At 45.3% G+C, this 19570-nt stretch overlaps 1 protein-coding gene across 1 annotated transcript in view; it reads left to right on the forward strand.

Annotated features, from left to right (window-relative positions):
• Positions 1 to 19570, forward strand: part of LOC141171872 (uncharacterized) — a 400751-nt gene that overhangs the window by 333717 nt on the left and 47464 nt on the right. The window lies entirely within an intron of this gene.

The following is a 19570-nucleotide window of genomic DNA, read 5'->3' on the forward strand; positions in this document are numbered from 1 at the left end:
ATCAAACATCAGAGAATTCACACAGGGGAGAAGCCTTTTTCATGTTTAGACTGTGGGAAATGTTTTACAGAGAAGTCGAGTCTTATCAAACATCAGAGAACTCATACAGGGGAGAAGCCATTTTAATGTAAAATGGTTTGTGAAGAAATTATCTCTTATTAGTCGCCATCACAGACACACAGGGGCGAAGCCTTTTTTAAATTCTTAATGTGGGAAATGTTTTACTTGGAAAGCCACACTTTTAGCAAGAAAAAATCTTGATAATAAGTGAGTGCGTCTTGTAGACGCTAGGCAGCTTCCTGTGACCGAGTGGAACAATGAGACGCTGTCCTTCCAAATCACTGAGAAAATTTCTATTGTTTCTCCAGCCCCACACTTATCTGATTGGTGCAGAGCAGTAGAGGAAGGTACCGGGACCGGCACAGAGGATGAACCTACTGAGTGAGCAGCTAAAGAACCTTCCACCCGACTAGCTAAATTAATTTTCAGGTCATGTAACACTGTTTTACATATCTTCAAAAGTTGTCAGGTTTAGTAATGAAATGAGCCATTTCTTAATGATTTTGACCTCCTGCATTCAAAGCTGATAATACATTTTTTTAGTTGTCTTTTGTTTCTATGAAATCAAAGAGTTTTCCTTTTACTGCTCCATGTAATTAATACAACCTAGATCTGGATAGAGACTATCCAAGAAAACCACTTTAGAGCAAGATAATAAAGAATAATAATTTTATTTAGACAAAAAAATAGTTAAAAACCCTGTGCCAAAACAGAAAAATGGCACTTAACAAGGTGCTACAAGGAAGGATTATCAAGTGTGAGAATACAGGGAGCGGCGAATGTGCTTAATACTTGTATGGTTTAAGGTGCATTCAATAGTGCCTATCTCTATGTCAATTGAACAGTGATCACCATCAGTCCGGCATATAGATACCTGATCAGACCTGTGCAAGTAGTATTTGACAGCAAGAGATACAAGGCTAGTAAGAGGTATTACCCTCATTCCTTACCCATAGTCACAAGGCACCATCGCAACTGTCCGGTGCCTTGTGACTGTGGGTAAGGAATGAGGGTAATACCTCTTACTAGCCTTGTATCTCTTGCTGTCAAATACTACTTGCCCAGGTCTGATCAGGTATCTATATGCCGGACTGATGGTGACTCACTGTTCAATTGACATAGAGATAGGCACTATTGAATGCACCTTAAACCATACAAGTATTAAGCACATTCGCCGCTCCCTGTATTGTCTCACTTGATAATCCTTCCTTGTATCACCTTGTTATGTGCCGTTTATCTTTTTTGGCACATGGTTTTTAACTAATTTTATTGGTTGTCCATGGCCGCACCCCAACGAGGGATCCACCCTCCAAGGACAGGGAACCATCAGGCTTTAAAAGGGGACGGTTCCTTTCCCCATGTCAGTTGGTTTCCTGTCCTTGAACGGTGAGCCTCAGGAACGGCGGTTCCAGAAGATAGAATTTTTTTTTGCTGTTTTGGGCTTTTTGCCTCTTCCCCTAAAAAGGGGGACATACCTGCAGGCCAGGGCAGCTGGAAGCTGGCGACAGGATAAACGGTTGGCTGTGGGTGCGGGCCCCGTGGCTCCACACACCAAGGGTTGCTGCTCCCTGTCCCAGCGGAGGCTTGTGGTCTTTCATGATGATGGCCCGGCGATGCCATGCTTTGGTTGGCGTCTGCCGGGTGTCCGGGGCTGCACACACGTCTGGCCGGCCAGAAGAGGCGGGTCCAGGTGACGAGTGCACCGGACTTCCGGAGGCGGACCTATGACGTCACGCACGGCGGCACTTTCTGATTGGCGGCCGCCGTGTTTCGAGTATGCACACGTCAGGGGGCTGTCCCCGATGACGAGTGCTCCGGTCATGTGACGCCCCCTTACTTCCGGATTCAGGTCGAGAGGCGGGCTGCAGGAAGCCAAAGCACTTCCTGATAAAAGGCAGGAGGAGGGGATGGAGCAGTGCCTCCGTACTCCACTCTACTTCTGCCTGTGCCATTGCTTGAGACAGCAAGCAGTGCTCCTTTCAGCAGCCATGAGTGGGATGGAGGCTCCAGCAGAAACGGGGTCTCAGAAGATGATGCACCGCAGCAGCAGTCATTCTTCTCACAAGACCTCCAGAGGAGAATAGTCACAAGACAAGGGTCCTCCCCTGGCTTCAGTACTTCTTCACATCTGATGGGTGAGAGAGCTCCAAGAATGTAATTTATTGAATGTTTTTCCCTGTTTTTTCTCTTTGTCCTTAGACTCCAAATAAATCTGGGAAGTTAGCGGCTACATCTAAACACTTGCTGTGTAGGCTCTGAGTGTGAGCTCCCGGTCACCTAGGCTAAGAAATTATGCAGAGCCTGTATAGAGCAGACCATTACGGAGGAGGCGCCAGGTTTTTCTTCCAGCCTGCAGTCCCTAATTAAGTCGGAAGTTGAGAATACCTTTAAGACCTTTTCTCAGGGAAAACAGCCGACTTCTTCTAATGTGTCCCCCCCAGCCCTTAGAAGACTCATAGATCGGAAGGAGAGTGTGGGTCCTCGGGGGCTTCTTCAGCATCCTCTTCAGATGACGACTCCAGTAGATGCCACTGTTTCTCAGTTGAGGAAGTGGGTAATCTAATCAAAGCTATCCGATCCACAATGGGGATTGAGGAGGAGAAGGCGCAACCATCTAAGATGAATTTGATGTTCGGAAGGTTGGGGCAGAAAAAACGGCGCCCTTTCCTTCTGGATGAAATAATCCAGGCCCTGATAATCAGAGAGTGGAAAAAAACAGATAGGAAAGGTGCTCCTACAGCTTTCATGAAACCCAAGTATCCCTTTGAGGAAGCTTCTTGCTCCTCTTGGGATAAAGCACCCAAACTAGATGTAGCAGTGTTGAAAGCCTCAAGGAAATATTCTTTGCCATTCAAAGATATGGGTACGCTGAATGATCCCCTAGACAAAAAAGCTGACAAGTTCCTCAAAAATACCTGGGGGTCATCGGCAGGTGGACTGAGACTGGGTATTGCGGCCGTCTATACGACCATATCCCTGATGGTCTGGCTAGACCAACTCGTTAGCCAGCTGAAAGACGGGGTTCCTAGGGAGGAAATGTTGGCCTCAGTCCCTGTCATACAAGGGGCTGCAGAGTTTCTAGCAGACGCCGCGTAGATTCCGCCGTTTTGGCAGCAAGATCCGCAGCCTCTTCCAATGCAGCCAAGAGGGCATTGTGGTTAAAGAATTGACCATGTGACCTACAAACAAAAAATAAACAGCCTCCTTCCTTGTGAAGGGCAATATTTATTCGGAGCAGCCCTCGACGACATCCTGGAGAAGATGGGGGATAAGAAAAAAAAATTCCCGGATTTTTCTTATTTCTCCTTCAAGAAACCCTTGCGGACCAGAAGATACCCAAGGAAGTATTCCCCGAAGAAAGACCAGTACAGTTGGTCTGACCGAAAAAGGGGAGGAAGAGGTTTCATGTTTAAGGGGTCCTCCCGTGACTCCAAGAAGGTCTCCAAATGACGCTTTTTCCCTTGTGGGAGGTCAGCTCTCCCACTTCTTCCTAGCCTGGCTACGGATTTCCTCGAGCGACTGGATTCTAGACCTCATAAAATCAGGGCTGAAGCTGTGGTTTCCATATCTTCCTCCAACCAGGTTTCTCATCACTCCTCCCAGAGCATCGCAAGACGAACAACGGGCACTGGAGAGCGAAATCCAAAGTCTCCTGGACAAAACAGTCCTAGTTTGGGTTCCGACCGAGGAGGGTAATGCTCTTAAATGAATAATAATAATCTTTATTTTTATATAGCGCTAACATATTCCGCAGCGCTTTACATACATTATCGTCGCTGTCCCCATCGGGGCTCACAATCTAGATTCCCTATCAGTATGTCTTTGGAGTGGTAAAAGAAAAACAGACAGTTCTTTCAGAACTATCCTGAACTTAAAAAACCTGAACGATTATCTAGAAATCCTGACTTTTAAAATGGAGTCAATTGGGTCTGCAATAAAATTGCTCTTTCCAGGCAGCCACATGGCAGTCCTGGACTTAAAAGACGCATACTATCATATTCCCATATGCGTCCAGTCCCGGCAGTTCCTCCTGGTAGCAGTTCAGGTTGATTCTCAGATCAGTCACTTTCGGTATCAGGCCCTTCTGTTTGGCATAGCAATCGCCCCTCGAATTTTCACTAAGGTGATTTCGGAGGTATCGGCCCATCTTCGGGAAAACAGAATTCTGATTGTGCCATATCTGGACAATTTCCTGATAATCGGAAAGCCGGCTCAGCATTGTTCAGACCAGGTTCAACAAGTCCTCAAGATGTTGCAGAATCTGGGTTGGCTTATCAACCTGGACAAATCAAGACTGACTCCATCAACGTCTCAGATTTTTCTAGGACTTATATTGGACATAAAAGAGTGTTGCCTTCCACCAGACAAAGTGAAGAAGATCCAGACTCTCGTATTGAAGGCCATAGAATCACTGACTGACTCTGAGGCGGGCCATGTCATACCGGGAGTACCTTGTGCTCAAGCCCATACCAGGACTCTACAAAGGGGTTCCTGATTCTCCAGAATGTCCCAATGTCAGAATCTGAAGGGCAAACTGACTCTACAACCAGCTACACTGCAATCTCTCCGCTGGTGGTTGGACAATTCAGTACTGTCCACAGGAGTCCCCTGGTGGTCCCCAGCTACAAAGGTGGTCACAACAGATGCTAGTCCTTCGGGATGGAGAGCCCACTTAGATCAGTAGATGCTTCAGGGGGGTTGGTCAAGTTCTCTAAAAACCAGTTCCTTCAACATGGAGTTGGTAGCCGTGGAAAAAGCTATATAGGGGTTTCTGCCAGCATTACAGGGCCAACACGTCAAGATTGTGTCTGACAATCAGGTGTCGGTAGCATATATAAACCACCAGGGAGGGACCCGGTCCAAAACACTAATGGATGTAGCGGAACGAATCCTTCTTCTAGCAGAGACACATTTAGCCTCCATCTCTGCAGTACATACAGTGCATTGTGAAAGTATTTGGCCCCGTTGAACTTTTCTACCTTTTGCCACATTTCTGGCTTCAAACATAAAGATATAAAATTCTAATTTTTGGGGGAAATATCAACAACAAGTGGGACACAATCGTGAAGTGGAGTGAAATTTATTGGATATTTTAAACTTTTTTAACAAATTAAAAACTGAAAAGTGGGGCGTGCAATATTATTCGGCCCCTTTACTTTCAGTACAGCAAACTCACTCCAGAAGTTCAGTGAGGATCTCTGAATGATCCAATGTTGTCCTAAATGACTGGTAATGATACATAGAATCCACCTGTGTGTAATCATGTCTCCGTATAAATGCACCTGCTCTGTGATAGTCTCAGGGTTCTGTTTCAAGTGCAGAGAACATCATGAAGACCAAGGAACACACCAGGTAGGTCTGAGATACTCTTGTGGCGAAGTTTAAAGCCGGATTTGGATACAAAAAGATTTCCCAAGTTTTAAACATCTCAAGGAGCACTGTGCAAGCGATCATATTAAAATGGAAGGAGGCCACTGAAAATCTACCAAGACCCCGCCGTCCCTCTAAACTTTCATCTCGAACAAGGAGAAGACTGATCAGAGATGCAGCCAAAAGGCCCATGATCACTCTGGATGAACTGCAGAGATCTACAGCTGAGGTGGGAGAGTCTGTCCATAGGACAACAATCAGTCGTACACTGCACAAATCTGGCCTTTATGGAAGAGTGGCAAGAAGAAAGCCATTTCTGAAAGATATCCATAAAAAGTCTCTGAAGTTTGCCACAAGCCACCTGGGAGACACACCAAACACTTGGAATAAGGTGCTCTGGTCAGATGAAACCAAAATCAAACTTTTTGGCTACAATGCAAAACGATATGTTTGTCGTAAAAGCAACACAGCTCATCACCCTCAAAACACCATCCCCACTCTCAAACATGGTGGTGGCAGCATCATGGTTTGGGCCTGCTTTTCTTCAGCAGAGAGAGGGAAGGTGGTTAAAACTGATGGTAAGATGGACGGAGCCAAATACAGGACCATTCTGGAAGAAAACCTGTTGGAGTCTGCAAAACATCTGAGACTGGGACGGAGATTTCTCTTCCAACAAGACAATGATTCCAACCATAAAGCAAAATCTACAATGGAATGGTTCAAAAATAAACATATCCAGGTGTTAGAATGGCCAAGTCAAAGTCCAGACCTGAATCCAATCGAGAATCTGTGAAAAGAGCTGAAAACTGCTGTTCACAAACGCCCTCCATCCAACCTCAATGAGCTCGAGCTATTTTGAAAGGAAGAATTGGCAAGAATTTCCGCCTCTCGATGTGCAAAACTGATAGAGACATACCCCAAGCGACTTGCAGCAGTAATCGCAGCAAAAGGTGGCGCTGCAAAGTATTAACTCAAGGGGGCTGAATAATATTGCACGCCCCACTTTTCAGTTTTTAATTTGTTAAAAAAGTTTAAAATATCCAATAAATTTCATTCCACTTCACGATTGTGCCCCACTTGTTGTTGATTCTTCCCAAAAAGATTAGAATATTGTATCTTTATGTTTGAAGCCAGAAATGTGGCAAAAGGTAGAAAAGTTCAAGGCGGCCAAATACTTTCACAGTGCACTGTATAAGAGGGAAGGACAACAGCAAAGCAGATTTCCTCAGCCGAGTACACCTTCACCAGGGCGAGTGGGTCAAGCAGTATTCCACCAGATTACAGACATGTCCCCACCATAGGTCTATTTGGAACCAGATCCAACCGAAAAGTGGATCGCTTCTGCTCCCTGGATCCCAGGGATCGTCCATTTGCAGTAGATTCCCTACTGATCAATTGGGATTTCAGGCTAGCTTATGCCTTTCCCCCACTAATTCTGATACCGACAGTCCTCCACAAAATTCGGGAAGACAGAGCATGGGTAATCTTGATAGCCCCCTTCTGGCCAAGGAGGCCATGGTTTTTATGGCTCCAACAGATGTCAGTCTCCGATCCCTGGGTCCTACCGGATCTTCCAGACCTCCTCTCCCAGGGGCCAGTCCATCACCCGCAGGCAAACAGATTACACCTGACTGCCTGGAATTTGAAAGGGAGCTTCTGAGGAGTAGGGGGTTCTCTGCTGAGGTATCTTTGACTCTCCTCAAATCTAGAAAGCATGTAACTTCCAGGATTTATCACAGGACTTCCCAGATCTGAAAGGGGAAGTCCCAATTAACTTAGTTTTGGAATTCCTACAGAAGGGGGTGGAGATGGGGATCTCAGTAAGCACTCTCAAAGTCCAGGTTTCAGCCTGGAGCTCTCTATAACTTCAACTTAGCAGGGGACCCTTGGGTTTCCCGTTTCATAAAAGCATGCGCAAGATCTAAACCTGTTCAGTCCATTAGCTCAGCCCCTTAGGATCTTAACCTGGTACTCTCAGCATTAATGGAATCCCCCTTTGAACACTTACAGGATGTTCAAATCAAAATCCTTTCCCTTAAGACAGTCCTCTTAGTAGCCCTGACCTCCACTCGGCGGATAGGAGACATTCAGGCCCTCTCAGCAGACCATCCCTTTACCCTGATTCGAGCTGATAGGGTAATCTTGAGATCTGACCCGGCATACCTCCCTAAGGTAGTCTCTACATCTCACCGGTCACAGGAGATTGTCCTGCCCAATTTCTGTAGTAGCCCCACCAACGATAAGGAACAAAAATTACATTCCTTAGATATTAAACGCTGTCTAGAAAGGTACCTAGAATCCAATAGCTCCTGGAGAAAGGATAGGTCCCTTTTTGTCTGCTTTCAGGGACAAATGAAGGGATGTAGGGCCTCCAAAGCCACACTAGCTCGTTGGGTTAGGGAGGCTATCAGTATGGCCTATTCTGCAAGCGGCAAAGAAGTGGAGAAGAATATCAAAGCTCATTCCACAAGGGCTGTGGCTACTACCTGGGCAGAAAGGTCAGGAGTATCTATTAATCAAATCTGTAGAGCGGCAATGTAGTCTTCTACATTCTATCAACACTAAAGACTGGATCTTTCTGGTGCTGATATCACCTTTGGAAGTAGGGTTTTACAGGCTGTGGTCCCTCCCTAATTCTACGCTTCTCTGTAATTCTCTCGTAGGGGTGCTGTCATGGATGACCGATAAACATGTAATTACTAGTGTTGAGCGAGCACTAAAATGCTCGGGTGCACGAAGCTCGGGCCGGACTCACCGTGATACTCGGATGCTCGACCCGAGCAACGAGCCCAATGTTAGTCTATGGGAGACCCGAGCATTTTTGCGGCGGCACCCCCGGCAGTCTGTAGAAAGCCTAAAAAGTGCCCAAAACGATAGTGACAGTGCTCAAATGACATGGGGACAGCATGGGGATCGCCCCAGGAAGCATTTCTGACCCCCAGGTCACTGCTGTCAACAACATGGTCAGAAGTATTAAGCCACTTTTACGGGCTCACAATGAAACGTTCAAAAACTAAACTGAAACTGTTTTCCTGTGAAATATGTTAAGGAACATCCTTTCCAGGGTAAAAACTTGTGTATAAGGTAAAATAAATAACTAAAAACAAAAATACTCCTCCACACCTTGGGCTATGTTCACAAGGAGCATTTTTTAATGCGTTTTTGCACTTTTGTATTGCTTTCAACCGTGACAAATGCATTCACCGGGAAATGTCATTTTAACATTTTACAACCTTATCTGGCCATGTGCTGTGTGACACATACATACAGTGCTGAAAAGACATGGGAACAGCATGGGGAAGACCTCTGGAAGCATCTCTGACTCCCAGGTCACTGCCTAAAAGTGTGCCCATCAGAAGTGATCCTTGCCGCATCAGAAGATGCAGACTTGCAACTATCCCCGTGCAAGTCCTTGTCCCAGGGCAGTGTTCAATTGTACCTCCCCCATTCCTTGCAATGCAAGCGCAAATATGCAGCCAACCACCCACCCACCCGCAGGCTGCAATACTATACTGCTACTTTCACTTGAAATGGGGCCTTTTAGTTTGGAGGAGGCCGAAGCTGGCCACTACCTCATGGCTACGTCAGCGGCGAGGTCTCCATACTCAGTCCCCAGCCGCCACTATTTGTCCCGGGAACCTTCCCTACACTTTTCTCAGCCTGATTATTACCAAACATATAGAAGGATTGCAAACCCAAATCATCATCTCATATTTTATAATGCCATTTAAGGCCAAATCCAAGCAAGAGAGAACAAGCTTTAAATCTAAATAAATGCTCAGACAAAATATACTTCAATCATTAAGTAAAATCATTACATTTTATTAATCAATCAAGATACCAAAAAACCAAAACATATTCATATGAACACATAGACAAAGGACAATTAAAAAAAGGCAACAGGTGTATGCAGCATTGGATATCAAAAGTAAGTAAGACACAAATAGAGGATATCAAATGAATAGATTCTATTGTAAGCACAAGGCACTGACACCAATAAATTACAAAGAGTACATTAGCATATTTAGAAGTCACTAAAAGGTGCAAAATACAAATAAAAAGACTATTCAAATAGTGACTCAGTGCTATGCTTTTCACCCAGCTAAAGACCTTAGATAACAATAAACAAAAAGATCTGTGGCCAAAAAACAAATGTCTGCTTACCCAGTCATTCAAATCTCAAAGAAGGACTATAAATCCATCCATAAATATAAAGTGCAGTGCACATAAAGTGACAAAATATAAGGATGACTCATACTCAAAGAGACTGCATCTTAGACATTAAATGATATACCTGGATTCATGCTGCAAGCACCATGTGCGATACTAGCCCACACTCCAATGCGCGTTTCACAGATATGCTTCCTCAGGGAGTGATACTCAATAGGATATGTGTAGTTCTTAAATACCTTGTGAGGATCATGTGATCCATCAAAGCAGATGCTTCCTACCGGGCGCATGATTACATCCTGCCGCGATGACCGCGCGCCCACCGTGAGCACAGCCGCGACGTCACAGAGAGGCATGGTCGCGCCACCCGTGACGCCACGTGCCGAGCGCGCGCCGGCACGCGTGGGCACAGCGGAACGATGACATGCGCATGTATCCTGGAGCCATATTGCTAGAGGGCAAGCAAAATGGCAAGCCCTCTTAAACCAAGACAAGGCAGGTAAATAATCAAATGCAGACAAATAATTAGCACTAAATTACCCGAATCCCAGGTCCATTGCTAATAAATATATGAATAGTAAAGATCTTAATTACACACATAAAGATAATAAAAACAATGCCTCATCCAGTGATATGTATACAATATAGCAGGTCCACATAAATCAAAAAGTACTGTAATCCATAAAAAAGGATGTAAATCACGATTAAGCAATACATGGCCAAGGCTGTCCCAATGTTGCCGGAAACATAGAACATCTAATAGGTGGTTCCTTTAGCATATCATCATCAAAGGAAATTCATAACAAGAGGATATGGATATAGTTGGAGAGCCATTAAAGGAATATGACCATAAATCCTAGCCACACTACTGGAGAGAAAAAAATGCGTTAAATCAAACATGGACAAACACACTCACAATTCTAAACGAACCAATTAAAAATCTATATGTATATTCCTATGACTAAGGACAATATATAAGCATGCATCTAAGCTTACCAGAGAGCATACATACATACGTATATATCCGTATACAAATATGGGGCATAATAAATAAAATAAAAAGTGTATATAAAAGAAGATGCAGGGAAGCAGCAACCAGAGATCAACCCAATTTATTATAAATAACTAGAAAAACCCCACTGGTCATTAAGGCCATGTGGCTTCATGGTTCTATGTGTCGTTATCCAACGACACTCCCTCTGTGCCAATCTATTCATAAGATGTCCACCATGTATACCCATATGGACAACGTCAATACCACAGACTTGCATTTCTATAATTCCCAGTGGATGATGACTACGATAATGGGCAGGTAATGTCTTCAGTTTCATAGTGTCCTCCTTATAGGTGCCATCCTGGTCCAAAATCCTTGCAGATTTAATGTCCCTTATGTGTTCCTGTATCCGAACACGTAATTGCCTTGAGGTGAATCCAATATAAACTAGGCCACAAGAACATGTGAGATGGTAAATGACAGCTGTAGTTTTACAATTAATGGAATGGACCATCTTATACGTCCGGGTGCCAGCAGAGTTGGAAAATCCATCAGTTTTGACCATAAAGCAACAAATATTGCAATCACCACATGATTGAGAACCTCATGTAGGTCCCTTAGACCCAAAAATAAATTTGGATCCTGGAGCTACAATCTACATAGTGGCTGTGTGTTATAGTTTCACCAATCGTTCTGCTCCTTCTCGTCGTAATAAGGGGTCTATCCTCAATCAATTTTGAAAGCTCAGGATCCTGTTTTAAAATGGGCCAAAAATGATTGATTATAGCCGTCATATCCCTCCACCTACTATGGGAGTTAGTTATGATCCTTAGTCTAGAATCCTCTTTGCGTAGGGGTTTTTTATGGATAAGAACATTTTGATCCATATCCCTAGCCTGTTGGTACCCATGATCAATAACACCTATATCATAATCCCGACGCAAAAATCTAGACGTCAGAATCCTAGCTTGAGCTTCAAATTTACTATTAGAACCACAAATACGGCGAGCTCTAATAAACTGTCTCTTAGGGATAGCTCTAATGGTGTGCAAAGGATGTGCTGAGTTAGCATGCAATATTGAGTTAGTACTAGTGTCCTTGCGATGAATGCTACTGTGGATAGTTCCAAACTGATCAATAGTAATCAATAGGTCCAGAAAATCAATCCTATCCCTAGTGCCGTTAAAACTCAGCTTAACATTCCAATCGTTGGTGTTTAAATGTTTCAAAAACCGATCCAATTCAATCCTATCCCCTTGTCAGATGAAAAGGATGTCGTCTATAAATTGCATCCAACTGATTACAGATGGACCAGATACACTAGAAAGGTAAGGCAACATGTGGTTCCGTTCCCACAAACCCATAAAGAAGTTGGCATACGAGGGGGAACAAGTCACCCCCATCGCCACCCCTCGACGTTGTAGATAGTAACGATCCTTAAATGTAAAATAATTATGAGTCAATACAAATTTCAATAATTCCAGAATTAGTTTCTGGAGTCTAGCATCCATGCCCTTATTAGTTAAAAAAAATGTAACTGCCGCCAGACCATGATGATGATTTATACAGGTATAAAGAGACTCCACATCACCACTAACCAGATACATGTCCCGTTCAAATGTAATTTCCTGTAATCGCTGCAAAACATCCCCAGAGACACACGGTTTCAAATAATAATCAAGAAATCTACAGGTTGCCTCACATAAGCCACCACAGCCAGAGACTATGGGCCTCCCAGGCGGTTTATCTAAATTCTTGTGTACCTTAGGCAAAAAATATATCGTTGGTACAACAGGATGTAAAGTACGTAAACCTTCCCATACAGATTTCGTAATACATCCATGATCCAAGGCCACATGCAATAGAGAAAAAAGTTGTTTTTGGAAGGTGGTAGTAGGATCAGAGCCTAACCTCTGATAACATACCGTATCATTTAATTGTTTAAAGGCTTCCTTCTCATAATCTTCCACAGCCCATAAAACAACGTTACCGCCTTTATCGGCGGGTTTAATCACCACTTGTTTCATATTAGCTAATTCAAATAAAGCTCGTCGTTGTGGCACAGTAAGATTGTCATATGGTTTTCTAACAGAGAGCTGATATAGTTCATTTACTACCATTCTAACAAAAATTTCCAATGAGGAATTAAGTGTCAAGGGAGGAAAGCTTATTGACTTCTTTTTAATAAAATCAGGAAACTTACTTCCTGATGATTCAACTTGCTCAAGTAATAATTCCTCTAGTACCCGGAGCGCTTCCAGTTCTTTCTCTGTAGAGAAAGGAGTGTCTATGAATTTTTTATTATGAAATTTGTTTAGAAGTTTGCGAGCAAACAAAAATACATCCTTGATAGCCAAAAAGGTATCAAAAGCTGCCGTAGGGCAAAAAGATAGCCCTAAAGACAAGACAGACATCTGTTCAGGCAATAATTCTATGGCAGATAAGTTGATTACCTTAAGATCGTCATTCTGCTTCAAGTCCTGATCCCTGTTGTTGAATCTCTGTCCAAAAGTCATCTGTCGAGTATTATACCTTTTAGGATTCAGGACAAATCCCTCGCTATAGTCGCAATGTCAGTAGATTTTTTGATTGATTAATAAAATTTAATGATTTTACTTAATGATTGAAGTATATTTTGTCTGAGAATTTATTTAGATTTAAAACTTTTCTTAGCCTGGCCTGCTTTAGGGCGGCATTGGACGAGCCAACCAGTTGAGAGTGCCAAGGTGAGGAGCATGATGATGATGATAGAAGTTAGCATCTGCTTTGTTTTCTTAGAATGCAAGCATAAGTGTGCAGCCTGCCACCCATCCACCTCCAGGCTGCAATACCATACTGCTTGCTTGCACTTGAAATTGGGCCTTTTAGGCATGTGGAGGCGGAATCTGGCCACCACGTCATGGCGGCGTCGGCGACCTGGTATCCATACTCAGTCCCCAACCGCCCGGCGGCCGGGTGTTCACGCTTGGTCCCCAGCTGCCAGGGGGCGGCCGGGTGTCCATAAACGATCCCCAGCCGCCCTCATTTGTCCCGGTGCGCCTTACACACAAGCGTGCATACCAAAACATTGCCTTTGCCCTCCCCAGTGCATTTAGCGAGAAGGACAGCCTAACCACAAACACGTGGACAAGTGAATGTGGCCAGGGATGGTCCATCTCACTGACGCCTTCACACTGGGTTAATATTGTGGAAGCCGGGACACAGTTGGACACTGGGATGCAACACGTCCTCCAGACATAGAGGATTGTGGGTCCTGGGTCAATCAGGCTTCAACACAAAGTTCAGAAGGTAGACAGCAGCAGTGGTCGGCCTCCTAAACAAAGAGTAAATTATTCATGATCATGAGGCCATCCATCTCCTTAACTTTCTGTTCCTTGGAATGCAAGCGCATGTATGTAGTAGCGGCTAGGACTGAGGTGGTCAGCGTTTTGGCGCATATCCTACCTCCTCTGAGGATTGCTGGATGTTTTCCTGCCACTATCCCAGTTCTATGGCTCCCGTTAAAACAAAGCTTCAGGTGATAAATGATGGATGCGGTGGTGGCAAAGGAGAAAGAGCAGGAGGAACAGGGACCATTCACATCAATATCAGGCCAGTCAACCACACATGTCTGGTAGGATATGTTTCTGTACCAAAAGGAGAGGTTCAGCTACACAGTTAAAGGGCATACAGTGAGTGCAATGCCTGCCAAAAATTTCGAGGCACTCCAATGCCCCTTGGTAGTGACATGGAGGTCAGAGATTAGAGGTAATTAAAAACAACATTTCAATGCCCCATGGAAGAGCTGTGGAGTTCAGAGTGGTTTAACAAGACGGTTTTAATGCCCCTTGGAAGAGACGCGGAGGTCACAGTAGCTTAACAAGACGGTTTTGATGCCCCTTGGAAGAGCTGTGGAGTTCAGAGTGGTTTAACAAAGACGGTTTTAATGTCCCTTGGAAGAGATGTGGAGGTCACAGTAGCTTAACAAGACGGTTTTAATGCCCCTTGGAAGAGTGGTGGAGGTTACAGTGGAATAAAAAGACAATATCAATGCCCCGTGGAAGAGACGTGGAGGTCACAGTAGCTTAACAAGACGGTTTTAATGCCCCTTGGAAGAGTGGTGGAGGTCGCAGTGGAATAAAATGACAATATCAATGCCCCTTGGAAAAGACGTGGAGGTCCCAGTGGAATAAAAAGACAATATCAATGACCCTTGGAAGAGACGTGGAGGTCACAGTAGCTTAACATGACGATTTTATTGCCCCTTACAAGAGCCATGCAGTACAGCATATTAAAAACATTATTCCCATTATTGGGGAGTGGGTCTCCCATAGTCTTTGCCTATGCCTTCCAAGCAAAAGCTGCCAAAAATTAGGACGGAGGAACTTGCAATGCCCCTTACAAGAGCCACACAGTACAGCATATTACAAACATTATTCCCATTATTGGGGAGTGGGTTTCCCATAGTCTTTGCCTATGCCTTCCAAGCAAAAGCTGCCAAAAATTAGGACGGAGGAACTTGCAATGCCTCTTACAAGAGCCAAGCAGTACAGCATATTTAAAACATTATTCCCATTATTGGGGAGTGGGTCTCCCATAGTCTTTGCCTATGCCTTCCAAGCAAAAGCTGCCAAAAATTAGGACGGAGGAACTTGCAATGCCCCTTACAAGAGCCTTGCAGTACACCATATTAAAAACATTCCTATTATTGGTGAGTGGGTCTCCCATAGTCTTAGTCTATGCTTTCCAAGCAAAAGCTGCCAAAAATTAGGACGGAGGAACTTGCAATGCCTCTTACAAGAGCCATGCAGTACAGCATATTAAAAACATTATTCCCATTATTGGGGAGAGGGTCTCCCATAGTCTTTGCCTATGCCTTCCAAGCAAAAGCTGCCAAAAATTAGGATGGAGGAACTTGCAATGCTGGCAACACGGACCACGGTCACCCTTGTGGTATAGTGGTGATGGAGGCTGAGGATAAGGAGAAGAGCAAAATACAGCCGAAATGAGGAAGCGTATACCCATGTGTGGGTGTGAAGCGGTGCATGGGAATACACATCCCGAAATAACACAGTGGATTTGACTTTATGTTATTCTGCTGTCACTTGGTGGTGATGAGAAGTCTGGCCCAATCCAGCCCTTGTTCATTTTGATAAGGGTCAGCTTGTCAGCATTGTCAGTTGACGGGCAAGTGCGCTTATCAGTTATAATTCCCCTAGCGGCACTAAAAACACGCTCCGATAACACGCTAGCGGCAGGGCAGGCCAGGACCTCCAAGGCGTACAGAGCGAGTTCATTCCAAGTGTCCAGCTTGGATACCCAATAATTAAAAGGCACAGAGGAATCACGGAGGACGCTGGTACGGTCGGCAAGGTACTTCCTCATCATCTTTAGAAACTTTCCACTCCTTGTGAGAGTACCCCGCGCCTCAGGGCCTGTAAGCTGGGCGGGTCTCAGAAAACTGTCCCAGAATGTTGACAGTGTTCCCCTGCCTCTGCTGGACTAGAGTTGCGTCTCTCTCACCTGTACGTCTTGGTTGGGCAACGAACTGTGACCTCTGCCGCTAGCGTGTTCAGATGGGAATTTTTTTAACAGTTCTGCAGTAAGGGCCTTCTGGTACTGCCCCATTTTTGTAGACCTCTCCACCTCAGGAATAAGAGAGTGAAAGTTCTCCTTGTAGAGGGGGTCTAAAAGTGTCACCAACCAGTAATGACTGTCACTCAACATTTTGACAACGCGAGGGTCACGGTTAAGGCAACGTAACATAAAGTCAGCCATGCGTGCCAGACTGGTAACGGGCAAGACTTCCATGTCCTCACCAAGATGACGACTGACCCTGCTCTCCTCCTCCTCCCCCCTGTCCTCAGGCCACCCACGCTGAACCGACGGTATGACAGTTGTACAGGTACTACCGTCTACAGCGCATGATACCAGCTCCTGTTCTTCCTCCTCCTCCTCCTCTCCCTCATTGTCCCCCAAAGCACTTTGGGATGAGATGAGGCTGGGTTGTGTGTAATCGCCCGCTACGGCTTCTTGATCCATCTCATCATACTCTGGCTGCAATGCCTCCTCTTTAATTCTCTGCAGAAAGCATTGCAAAAGACAGACAAGTGGGATGCTGATGCTAATGATTTTTGTCAAGATGGTACACATGTCAGACATCCAGGTCTACTCCTGAGGTCTTATGTGTGGAGTCTGACCTGAATATCTATGGCCTTGTTGCAGCTGGTACTCCACAACTGCTCTCTTCTGCTCACAAATCCTTTGCAACATGTGGAGGGTAGAGTTCCAACATGTGGGGACATCACACACCAGTTGGTGTGACGGAAGCTGCAAACGCTTCTGCAACACAGCAAGGGCGGCAGAAGCTGTAGCCGACTTGCGAAAATGATCTGACAGGCGGCGTACTTTGACGAGCAGATCTGGCAACTTGGGGTACGATTTAAGAAACCGCTGAACCACGGGGTTAAGCACATGAGCCAGGCATGGTACGTGTGTGATCTCGCTTCGCCTCAGAGCCACCACCAGGTTACGGCCATTGTCACACACGACCATGCCTGGATGTATGTTCAGCGGTCTCAGCAACAGATCTGCCTGCTCTTTCACAGCTGTCCACAACTCACAAGCAGTGTGAGGTTTATCACTTAAGCTTATGAGTTTCAGCACAGCCTGTTGCCGCTTGGCTGAGGCAGTACTGCAGTGCTTCCAGCTTGTAACTGATGTGGTGATATCTGAGATGGAGGCTGAACATGAGGAGGAGGAGGAGGATGATGCGCAGGAGCTGTACACTGTGGGGGCAACTCTGACTGACATAGGGCCCACAATCCTCGGTGTGGGGAGGATGTGTTCCATCCCAAGGTCCAACTGGGTCCCGGCTTCCACTATGTTTACCCAGTGTGCCGTCAGGGAGATGTACCATCCCTGGCCACAAGCACTTGTCCACGTGTCCGTTGTCAGGTTGACTCTCCCAGTGACTGCGTTGTTGAGGGCACGGCAGATGTTTTGGGACACGTGCTTGTGTAGTGCGGGGATGGCACACCGGGCAAAATAGTGTCGGCTGGGGACCGAGTACCGAGGGACGGCCACCGCCATAAGGTTGCGGAAGGACTCCGTCTCCACCAGCCTAAAAGGCAGCATTTCCAACGCAAGCAGTCGTGAAATGTGCGAATTTAAGACTGTGGTCTGTGGGGAGTCGGCTGCGAATTTGCGCTTTCGTTCAAAGCTCTGGGATATGGACAATTGAACGCTGCGGTGGGACGTGGACGTTGATGCTGTTTCTTGAGAAACTGCCATAACAAGTGAAGACTGAGAGGAGGGGGCATCTTTGCATGCAGTATGGACAGGGGATTGCCTTGCACGCACATATATGTCTTATATTCTAGGTTCTTCAAAGTAGCCACCTTTTGCTTTGATGACTGCTTGCACACTCTTGGCATTCTCTTGATGAGCTTCAAGAGGTAGTCACTGGAAATGGTCTTCCAACAATCTTGAAGGAGTTCCCAGAGATGCTTAGCACTTGTTGGTCCTTTTTCCTTCACTCTGCGGTCCAGCTCACCCCAAACCATCTCGACTGGGTCCAGGTCCAGTGACTGTGGAGGCCAGGTCATCTGGCGTAGCACCCCATCACTCTCCTTCTTGGTCAAATAGCCCTTACACAGCCTGGAGGTGTGTTTGGGGTCATTGTCCTGTTGAAAAATAAATGATGGTCCAACTAAACGCAAACCGGATGGAATAGTATGCCGCTGCAAGATGCTGTGGTAGCCATGCTGATTCAGTATGCCTTCAATTTTGAATAAATCACCAACAGTGTCACCAGCAAAGCACCCCCACACCATCACACCTCCTCCTCCATGCTTCACGGTGGGAACCAGGCATGTAGAGTCCATCCGTTCACCTTTTCTGCGTCTCACAAAGACACTGTCGTTGAAACCAAAGATCTCAAATTTGGACTCATCAGACCAAAGCACAGATTTCCACTGGTCTAATGTCCATTCCTTGTGTTCTTTAGCCCAAACAAGTCTCTTCTGCTTGTTGCCTGTCCTTAGCAGTGGTTTCCTAGCAGCTATTTTACCATGAAGGCCTGCTGCACAAAGTCTCCTCTTAACAGTTGTTGAAGAGATGTGTCTGCTGCTAGAACTCTGTGTGTCATTGACCTGGTCTCTAATCTAAGCTGCTGTTAACCTGCGATTTCTGAGGCTGGTGACTCAGATAAACTTATCCTCAGAAGCAGAGGTGACTCTTGGTCTTCCTTTCCTGGGGCGGTCCTCATGTGTGCCAGTTTTCTTTGTAGCGCTTGATGGTTTTTGCAACTGTACTTGGGGACCATTTCAAAGTTTTCCCAATTTTTCGGACTGACTGACCTTCATTTCTTAAAGTAATGATGACCACTCGTTTTTCTTTACTCAGCTGCTTTTTTCTTGCCATACTTTGAAGAATCTAGAATATAAGACATATTTTCAGTTGTTTCACACTTTTTTGTTAAGTATATAATTCCACATGTATTAATTCATAGTTTTATTTTTCTGGCCTACACCAGACTCTTTTAAATAAAAGATATATTGGTGTCTGACCAGTCACAGACACACTCAATTTTTTTTGTTTGGGGGGGGGAAATACCAAAAGGTTAGTAAGACGCGTATTTGGACAGTCTGACTGAGGAAAAAAAAAATACAGGATTTAGATGATCTATCTAACTTCCTGATGCCTGGTGACCCGGATGTCGTCATGATGACATCGGGTCATCATGGCACGGGGTCTCCGATCCAAGGTAAGAGGGGCGCTCTTACCTCTACCTACTCCGGATATGCTGCAATCTACTTCGATCGCAGCATTTCCAGGTTAATGTTCCGGGAGCGGTGCGGGACAGCTCCTGAAACATAGTAACGGGAGTCAGCTGTCACAATCAGCTGATACCCGGCGGCAATCGATCCCGCACAGCGGGCGATCGCCGGGGCATAATAATACGTACCTGATCAATAACGCCCAGGTACGTATTAT

Source organism: Phyllobates terribilis, unplaced genomic scaffold, assembly GCF_046119375.1.
Source record: "Phyllobates terribilis strain yellow unplaced genomic scaffold, ASM4611937v1 Scaffold_12__6_contigs__length_324123572, whole genome shotgun sequence".
NCBI lineage: Eukaryota > Metazoa > Chordata > Amphibia > Anura > Dendrobatidae > Phyllobates > Phyllobates terribilis.